Source organism: Poromitra crassiceps (genome assembly GCF_964638095.1).
Source record: "Poromitra crassiceps genome assembly, contig: HAP1_SCAFFOLD_223, whole genome shotgun sequence".
In the NCBI taxonomy this organism is placed as follows: domain Eukaryota; kingdom Metazoa; phylum Chordata; class Actinopteri; order Beryciformes; family Melamphaidae; genus Poromitra; species Poromitra crassiceps.
In genome coordinates, this window is record NW_028152168.1 from 79536 (window position 1) to 89980 (window position 10445).

Here is a 10445-nt window from a genome sequence, read left to right on the forward strand (position 1 = left end):
CTAGCTAGTTAGCCTAGCTGACCATCCAAGTTCAAATTGTGAAACTTGATCACATTCTTGCTCTAACCCATCCTTGGCAAACGTTGCCGTTACTTTGGTGTGAGGCTTCACATAGTTAAGTCTCCCTTTAACTTTAGTTTCTAACTTTCTCTTTTCATACAAGAATACATAGCCTACTGTTGGTGAATACATAGCCTACTGTCGGTGAATAAAAACATATCAAAGGTAGGCCGTCCAGACTTTTTGAAGTAACGAGATATATTGAACTTCTTTGGATAATGCCACAACTACTACTACTACCCTAGTAGTAGTAGTAGTAGTGTTATATTTGATCACATATAGCTTTAAAAGAGATTCAATTCAATTTTGTTTTTCCTTATGAAAAGAAAGGTTTTCTGTATATACCGTATGCTTTTTGTTTGGTTTTGGGTTTTTTGACTAAGTGGGTTGATTAAAAAAATAAAATAAAAAAAATCCAACCATGGTTCATTTCTTTACATGCAAAAATGATGCATCATTTTGTTGTGGATTTTTTCTTATAGGCCTGTAGGCTTGTAGGCCTACTTTCCAGTCGGATATCAAATATCAGCTTGTGTAAATAGGAAGACCAACAGAAGATTTTGAAGATTTTGTATTTTTATTTCTCTCCTTTATTTAAGATGAAAGTCATCATCCTTTGCACATAATGTTATACCATTTTGATGACAGTGCTTATACTGGATAGGCATGTTTACATTAATGACTTAAGAAGGTATTCTAGAATTGCAGTTTTATTAAACAAACAAATTATTTAAAATGATAACATGACTGGAACAGAGATGTTTTTTTTATGTTTGGTTTGATTTAACCGTCCCACGCCAATTATCTACCAATAACACCATGTTCTGTTAACAATGTCAATAAAAGTGAAAACTTCGTTGGTCATTGAATGAAACATAGTCTTGTACCTGAATACTCTTATTTTTATCCCAGCATTCACTATTAGTTGAATCAGGACTTTGTTTTGTTTTAGATCACTACATACTGTACATTCACTTTTTTGATTTGCCTTGGATTTCTGACAAACCTATTGACTGTTCAAATCATAAAGGTTTATACATGTGTACATCATGTAGGTAACAACATCCTATAAAAGTGAGCAAGTGGGCTCTTGTCTGTTTCAATCTGAGCCAAAATGTTACACCCGCTACGCCTCTGCACTGAATGCTTACTGAAGGCCAGGTATGGTGGATGGGAGCCCAATCCAAATAAATGATCCAACAAGTGTTAATTATCAAAATGCAATGCCAGGGTTTATTTCACACTTAGGGACAAGACAACAAACAGATCTAAGAGCACAGTTCTCCTGAGTCGTTATGTACTCCTATATATTCCATTAGGGCTGAGAAAGTTTAAGCTACCAGTGAAGTAATGCACACTGGAACACACGACACACGGTGATAAGATCCACACTCTGGAATACACAGCACTACAACGTCTCACACTTGATTTTGTGGACACTCCAAATCACATGCGAGTATGAGCAAACAGGTGAGGCACTCCTAGATGGACGGTCATTTGATGATTTTGGTCAATTATGATGTCACTGATGATATCATCAGTGACATCATTATTGCCAAAATCATCTTATGACATCACTGATGATGTCATAGGCATTGTGACACCATCAGTGATGTAATGAGACACAGATGAAAACAACAAACAGGGTTTTATTTCAATCACTGTCCTTTAAATGGTTATTTGGCTCAAGCTCAACCCAAAACTCTGCTTTTCTGACCTCAAGCCAGCAGCAGGACAGGGTCACACACCTGCATGCACCGCTGCAACCAGCAGAGTTCTTTCACTTTAGCAGTAGTTATATTTATCGGCCCGCCTTGCACTGCAGTTTCCAAGCAAGCATGCAGACAGTGGAACTTCAGTGCAGCATCTTTGAGCTCGGTCTGTCCTGGGCTTTCTGTGGTCTGTGAAGGCAGCATCTACCTCACATTCGCATCTCTCTCCTTCCATTATGAAGCAGCAGGTCCAGTTCAGTACCAGTTGGTGCACGAGATCATGTAGCACATATCGTCCACCTTCCTGTTTCCCATCAGGCACTGGGGCAGCTCTCCTGCGGTCTCTGTGTGCGGGAGAGAAGCATCACCAGAGAAAACAACGTCAAGATTTGCAATTACAATGCCGCGATTCACATTTTCTTTTTCAGACGGTGTGTGCGTGCAGTGACGTCTTGTCTTCACGTTGTTTACATCTAGTCTGGGCAGAAGTTAATAGTGTGAATGGATTCCCCAGGCCTGTGGTTATGAAACTTCAAGCACACAAAGGACCACGTTTACATTAAGGCATTTATGCAGAGTGAATTACATAAAATTTCTATATAAGGGTCTGAAATTAATATCTATTGTTATAGTTATTATTATGTATTATTATCGTTGCTGTGGTAGTGCCATTATTATCATTCTAAAAAATAGGCCTGAATATAAATACTTGATGATAAACAGCTGAAATGTGGGAAAATGGAAAAATCTGCTTCATCAGTCCCTGCCTATGCCAATGCTCAGTGCCTATGTGCCCTTTCAGATTGACTGGCCAACACGTTGAGGAGAAAAAGGATGCAGCCAAACAGAAGGATAATAAACAATTATCCATAATGTTTTAGTTAGAACTTTTTGTTAACTAGTAAACATAATGACTTATTCATATTATGATCGTCATCATAGTGTTTTTGTTAACTAGTAAACATAATGACTTATTCATATGATCGTCATCATAGTGCATACCTTGGGAAGCAGCTTCCAGCTGCTGCTGTGGTCCATCAGTCTCCTCTGCTGTCTGCTGCTCAGCAGGCCGGGCTGTCCTCTCTCCGCTCTGCTCTCCTCCCATAGCAACACTCAGGCAGCAAGTCACACCTGGCCAGCAAACACACAGACAGAAGCACAGGTGTTTGCATAATTGGATCATACTGTAGGTTTGTCTTTTTTGCTAGATCACATCTTGGTTTTCTTTGGTTCCAACCATACTGAAAAAGTGTACTTTGTTGCATTTGTGTGTATTTAGCCTGTTAAGGTTCACACCTGATATAATATATGGGCGGAGCTACTATGACGCCACCCATTGGTTTTTGGACTCATGTTTTCAAGCCTCAAGATTGGCATTCTCACCGTCGCCATCTTGGTTATTTGGAGCCAGTTAAGTCAAGTCAAGTCAAGTTTATTTGTATAGCACATTTCATACACAGAGGCAATTCAAAGTGCTTCACATAAAATGGTTGACAGGAAAAGAAAAGAAGAGAATAAAATGGAAATTTAAAAGCATCACAACAAAACTTTAAAAAGAGTATAAAAAGTGCATTAAGCAACAGGCGCAGCAGTTGCAGAAAGAGCTAAAAACTTATAGAGGACTCATTGGGTTTGCATAGTAGCTGTCAGCAGTTCAAAGCGACGGTAAACATAAAAGTCTTTAGTCTATTTTTAAAAGTAAGTAAGGTTGGGGCAGATCTGAGGTCTTCAGGCAATTTGTTCCAGCTAGCAGAAGCATAGTGGGTAAATGCAGCCTTCCCATGATTTGATTTGATCCTAGGGACAGTTAATAAGCTGGACCCTGTTGACCTAAGAGTTCTAGACGGTTCGTAGCGTGGGAGCAATTCAGCTATGTATTTTGGGCCTAGGCCATTAAGTGATTTATAGACTAATAACAGTATTTTAAAATCTATTCTATGACACACTGGCAAACCAGTGTAAGGACTTAAGAACTGGAGTGATATGATCAGCTTTCTTAGTCTTTGTTAGAACTCTAGCAGCAGCATTCTGAATGAGTTGAAGTTGCCTAAGTTCTTTTTTGGAGAGACCAGAAAAAAGGCTATTGCAATAGTCTAACCTACTATAAATGAAGGCGTGAATATAATATAATAAGTGACGTGAATTTGGACGCGGCCTGCTGGTCCGTGATCGGCAAGCTGTACGATCACTGGACAGGCAAACTGTCAATCAGGGACGGCCCAAAGCATAGTCTGCCTTATCATCTGTACTGAAGAAGACTTGAAACTGGTAATTGAGACCATAAACTCATTAGGAAAGTGTTTACTGGGGCCATAGATCAAAGTGAGAAGCACGGCCATTTTCCCATTCACTTCGTAAGCGGACTTCTTTTTGCAGCCAGTGGCGTCGCCCCCTGCAGCCATTTGAAAGAATACAGGTTTAACCCATTGATACCTGATGCAGCATTTGTGTGTGTATCCCTTTAAGACGCGGTCTTAAAGGGATACACACACAAATGAGGGATATACACGCAAATGCTGCATCAGGTATCAATGGGTTAAGTCACTTCAGCATCACAAATGAAGCTACTTTAGGAGCTATAGCCCACTGGTTTACACTGACCAATAACAAGCAAGCAACCAGAGCTTGTAAACAAAAGTCACATGACAGAGTTTTAGTAAGCTGTCATCCGGCAGGTTACAGATTTTGGTGACGAGGGGAGTCCAAACAAATCTGATTCCAGTCCTATCCACCTTATTTTTGGTGGCCATTTTGCCTTACGTTAACTATGGGTTCTATTTCCGGTGTAACCAATTTAGATAACCCCCCAGCCCCCGACAAAAAAAACGTCTATGAGGATTTTACCCTTTTACAGCAGAGCCATTCTGCTCTACAGCCGTGTCGTTCGGGTGCTGGGATAACGTAATGCATTGTGGGTAGTCGGCTACTAACTGTGGCTAATGTTAGCGGCTAGCTAGCTATGTTACATGGCAGTAAAACGCCACCAAATTGATTTAACTTTTAACCATTTCGAGTAACACACATTTCGAGTTTCCATACGGACCTCCAGCGTTGGTTAGTTGTTTATAACGTGACTATATTTATAACTTTTATAACGGACTCCAGCTTCCGGTTTATAATTCGGGTATGCAGCCAGAGTATAACAAAGGAAATGGCAAGCGGCAACAATGAGTCACGTTAAACCGGACCTTGTACCCACGATTCTTTTTTACAGTGGGGCATTCAAAAATAAGGTGGATAGCTTTAGCTAGAAGCATGGTGGACTTCTCTGTCTCTTGTTCTCTGGTGTTCCAGTTAGGAACACATGAAGAAACTGCTGAGAAGATGCCAGATGGTTCGTTTTCACATAACCATCTGGGAACGTGTCGCTCAGGAAACCATTTCAAAGGGCAGGCACTTTCACAAAAGACCTGGCAGGTGGTGATTGGATGAACCATCTGTCTGTCACGTCTATCAGTCGTCACACCTAAAGCCCGCCCCTCGCTGCCTCTGGATGCTGATTGGTGCGAACCACTAATGGTTCACATTTAAATGATTTAAACCAATAGATGGCAGTGTGGCAAGATGGGTTTCTTGTGTGATCCTGATCTCATGATCGTGTGGTTATCTGAATATGAGCATCAATCCAGCAGTTTGTTCTGCTTTACAAGCAGGAGGAACTGCTGGCTATCAGATGTCAACATCCATCTCCTTACATATTGTTTCAAATAGTTTTTGATTGATTGTTTATTCATTGTGTCATGCACTTTTGACAGTGCCCAGCCCACATGGGCTTACAAGACACACAAAATACAAAATATACAATACAAGATAAGCCAGCGCTATAGTGGTACAACTAAATCACAATATAACATACTCCTGAAACAACAAACCAGATCATTATCACTTTCTAAACAGAACGTTCTTCCTTTGCTCCCAGACCTGGCAGATAAGATTTCCTATAAAGAAGGTTCCTTTCTTAAAACACAACTCAAGTTTTTCATATTCATCCAACTTTTAAAAATGAACATAAATAGAGGACATTTTACTGTAGAATACCTCCCTTGCATCGTCATAAACTGTACAACTGCCTATCTTCTGTCTTCTTCAGGGGCATTAAACCTACAAGAGAAGAGCTCCAGAGCGTCACTTTCCTGCATCCATGTAGCTACTGTAAGATTGTCCAAATATCTCTTGAGGTGAGTCATGTAGTAGCAGTGTAGTAGCAGTGTAGCAGGTGAGTCATGTAGTAGCAGTGTAGCAGGTGTAGTAGCAGTGTAGCAGATGAGTCATGTAGTAGCAGTGTAGCAGGTGTAGTAGCAGTGTAGCAGGTGTAGTAGCAGTGTAGCAGGTGAGTCATGTAGCAGCAGTGTAGCAGGTGTAGCAGTGTAGCAGGTGAGTCATGTAGTAGCAGTGTAGCAGGTGTAGTAGCAGTGTAGCAGATGAGTCATGTAGTAGCAGTGTAGCAGGTGTAGTAGCAGTGTAGCAGGTGTAGTAGCAGTGTAGCAGGTGAGTCATGTAGCAGCAGTGTAGCAGGTGTAGTAGCAGTGTAGCAGGTGTAGTAGCAGTGTAGCAGGTGAGTCATGTAGTAGCAGTGTAGCAGGTGTAGTAGCAGCGTAGCAGGTGTAGTAGCAGTGTAGCAGGTGTAGTAGCAGCGTAGCAGGTGTAGTAGCAGTGTAGCAGGTGTAGTAGCAGTGTAGCAGGTGTAGTAGCAGTGTAGCAGGTGAGTCATGTAGTAGCAGTGTAGCAGGTGAGTCATGTAGTAGCAATGTAGTAGGTGTAGTAGCAGCATAGCAGGTGTAGTAGCAGTGTAGCAGGTGTAGTAGCAGTGTAGCAGGTGTAGTAGCAGCGTAGCAGGTGTAGTAGCAGTGTAGCAGGTGTAGTAGCAGTGTAGCAGGTGTAGTAGCAGTGTAGCAGGTGAGTCATGTAGTAGCAGTGTAGCAGGTGAGTAATGTAGTAGCAGGTGTAGCAGGTGTAGTAGCAGTGTAGCAGGTGTAGTAGCAGTGTAGCAGGTGTAGTAGCAGTGTAGCAGGTAAAAAGTGGGACTAATGTGTCAAAACAATCTGAAGGGACAAGTTTCAATATTGAAGCTATGCTTGAGTTGCTCTTTCTGTTTTGTTTTTAATTTGGTTTAGCATGGTGGTCGATAAAGACTCTTAATCTATAGCTGACAGGCACTTCTTTCTCCTCACACTCGCTTTGTTGTGAAATCCTTTTATAATTATGAGTCAACATAAAAAAAAGGGAACTTCATCTCAGGAAAGCAGCAATGTTGTTCAATAATGCTTTTAACTGCAGGCATTTTAAGGCTGCAGGCTTCAATGTGTGAAAGGCTTGGATTGTTCTTAGTCTTTCTCCTTTAACAGCCTCGCATGTTATTTGAACGATAAGATAAAACAAGCAATCCTCTTTTTTATTGTTCAGAATATATCTGAAAAGTTACAGTTGCTTTGACAACTTGCTAGGTTTATGGAGAAGTTAGAACAGAACCTCCATATCAACTGTTCTCCAGGGGCCGTATTGAAACTGCTTTTCAACAGTTATATAATGTCCTGTCTTTAGCCCTGTCTACTCCAAATAACTGCAAATAGTCTGCTAGCTTCTCTCCTAAATAAGTTAGTGTTTACAAGAAAGCGAGTGACAGTTACAGTTGTCTGACCTAGATATCTACGTAGCTCGTAGCTAAGCTAACAAGTCGACATTATCTGGAAACACAAAATCACTCAGATGGATCAATGGTGAAATGATCAGTTCCTAGTCACAGATATGAACAATTTCCTTTCAATTCCGATAAGTACCGATAGCACCGGTACTACAGTACTACTAGGCTACCTAGCCCCAGTAGTCTTGGGAGTTGTAGTATTACCATAAACAACAGGTATTCTCCTCTGAGAGTCCAGAATGTTTTTAGCAACACCTCAAAGTGACCAAATCGCACTGAAGAGGAGTTGAAAAGGAGGCGTTTGGCGCAATCGCGTTGCCTTTCATCTTGGAAAGGACATGGAATGCATGCAGATAGATCTGCGAGATATTTGACCATTTGGAAAGATTGTTTGTGCGAGGAAAAACAGAGAGGGAGGAATGGAGAGAGAGAGAAAGCAACAAACAAAGAGAGAAAGACCTTGACTGCAAGAGGAGGAGAAGGAGAAAGAGAGACAACAGAAACAGACAGAAAGACCTAGAGACAGAGAGAGAAGAGAGTGAGAGAAATCACAGCCACCCCTGGTTATCAGCACGGACGTCGCTAATCTCTTCCCGAATGATCTGTCCTGGACACCAGATCCAATCAAACACAACACAATCAGGTTAGCGCACAGATCTGATGGGATCACCTGACTCTGCTGAACACTTTACATAGAAATATAGTCTAATAGCTGTGGGAGCATGCAAGCTTTCCCGGTGGTCTGTACTATATGCTGGGAATGACACATATAGAACACATCTCCTACAGTAGGTTTCTCCACATAAAGAGCATGGGTCTCCTACAGAAAATTGAAATTGTGATGTTCAAGCTGTCTCATTTGTGACAAATAAAATAAAAACATCGATTTAGTTCCATTTTGGCAGAGCAGTAATGTTGCAGCAGCTGATCTGAACCACACACGCCTCGTTCATGCACTTCACACAATCTCAATAAGTATTCAGGAGCAGCCACCTCATGTCCCCTCCCAGCTGTCTGTACAACAGCAGTCAGCCTGAGAGGAGCTCAGCTAAATATAGCTCTCTCTCTCTCTCTCTCTCTCTCTCTCCCTCCCCCCCCCCCCCCCCCCTCTCTCTCTCTCTCTCTTTCTCTCTCCCCTCTCTCTCTCTTTCTCTCCCCCTCTCTCCCTCTCTCCTCTCTCCTCTCTCTCTCTCTTTCCTCTCTCTCTCTCTCTCTCTCTCTCTCTCCTCTCTCTCTCTCTCTCTCTCTCTCTTTCTGAGATATTGTATTGATGGGTGCGCCTCCTTATCTCTCCGCTCTGAGAGAATTAACATTGAAATAGACTTAAAATGGTCTCACAACTCAACGCAAAACCTGCACCTTACGTGGGTGGACATTTACATGGAGCCCATTAATATATCACCTTAAAGGACTTTTACGTTGCACTTTATCATTTATAGTTTGAGATTGTTTTCAGTCTTCTGTTATTGCTGTTATTGCTGCGCTGCAGGCTGCACAAAGACAAGTTCCTCGTTTGTAAGATGACGACTCACTACGGCTATTACAATGATCTTGAATCTTGAAACATGTAAACCCTGCAGTTACTCCAAGTCTGGGCTCAGTTTCTGCTCTGTTCTTTCTTTCTTTCTTTCTTTCTTTCTTTCTTTCTTTCTTTGGTGCAGCTTGGCATATGACATAATAGTATTTCTATTCCGACCATTAAAGTCTTTAGGTTTAGGCCCATCATGTCCAGCCTGCTAGGGAATAATTAAGATAGTCAGTCACTAGCAGATGAATCACACTATTTGCGTTATTGATTTTGATTAAAGTGAGAGAGTTTATCTCTGCATTTTAATGAGTTAGACTATAAGAACTCAATTAATCTTCTCGGCTGACATCTTGTCAGCTGATGGATGTCAGACTGGACTTAACATTTAAGCAGAAAACCCTGTTACTGAATGTTATTATTGCACCTATCAAATGTGGAGTTATAGGCTAAGCCACCAATCTGTTTACTTTATATAGGCTAAGTATTGGGATACTTCAGTACAGTATTATCATTTATCGTCTTTCAGTGGCATTGTCTGTGGTGATGATATATGGTGATTTAGGATATGATGACACAATCCTGCTGGCTAACAAGTACATTTTAAAACTCAACCCAAACTCAGTTTTGTTTGACATTAACATTTCCATTTGGTTCATTAACTGGATTATTAACATGTGATTGTCCATGTAATCCATGTGGTGATATGTAGGCCTAGGCTATATCGATATAGGAAAATAATTATGATCCATTGTGATATGATTTCAACCATATCACTACGGCGCCCCCTATGGTAAAGTCGGCTACTGCAACCTGATGTCAGGTTATATGAGGATGTGGGTCTTTTAAGACACATTCATAATCGTCTGTAAATATAGGCTACTTCCTTGTGTTGTTGATGTTGTTGTCTTGGTGGTTGTTGACCTCATGGTGTTGCCACAACATCACTAGTTTATGTTATGACTGCAACACAGTAGCCTGCTACTATTGTTTACAACGCTGCAAAGCTCCTCCTACGAAAGAGAGAGAGAGGGAGAGAGAGGCAGAGAGAGAGAGACTGGGACGGGGGGGTGAAGGTAGGAAGCTGGTTGCTAAATGTATTTTACCCGAGGTATCGACCTCTCACGCAGCCTGTGAGAGCCGTCTGTCGCTGTCGGCCGCCGGTCCGATCAGTTTAGTTTCCAGGCAGAAGATCCCGTCAGACGTGGAGCAGCCGCCGCGACCAAAGATCGTTTATGTGTAACATGATGAATCACCCAATGGTTAAAAAGGGACCTGTCTTCCGGGTTTCTCGGACACCAAAACTGCAGTTCCTCGCATGGCCACTTGAGGCTGGCTGCAAGAGCGAGTCAGAGCAGTGTCTGTCTGTCTCTCTGTCCTTCATGTGGTATCTCGAGAACCGTTGGTCGGATCGACTTCAAACTTGGGGAGTGTGCTTAGGGGCACCTGACAGACCGAGTGCAGTGCGAGAAAAAAAATAAAGAAATATGCCCACGGGGGCAGCTAC

At 41.8% G+C, this 10445-nt stretch overlaps 1 long non-coding RNA gene across 1 annotated transcript; it reads right to left on the reverse strand.

Annotated features, from left to right (window-relative positions):
* Window positions 1–724: 724 nt before the first annotated feature.
* Window positions 725–10164, reverse strand: LOC310770769. The gene is made up of 3 exons (XR_014552352.1): window positions 10045–10164; window positions 2775–2903; window positions 725–2116 (listed from the first exon to the last, which is right to left on the reverse strand). It is a non-coding gene; the product is annotated as an uncharacterized lncRNA (long non-coding RNA).
* Between the last annotated feature and the right edge of the window lie 281 nt (window positions 10165–10445).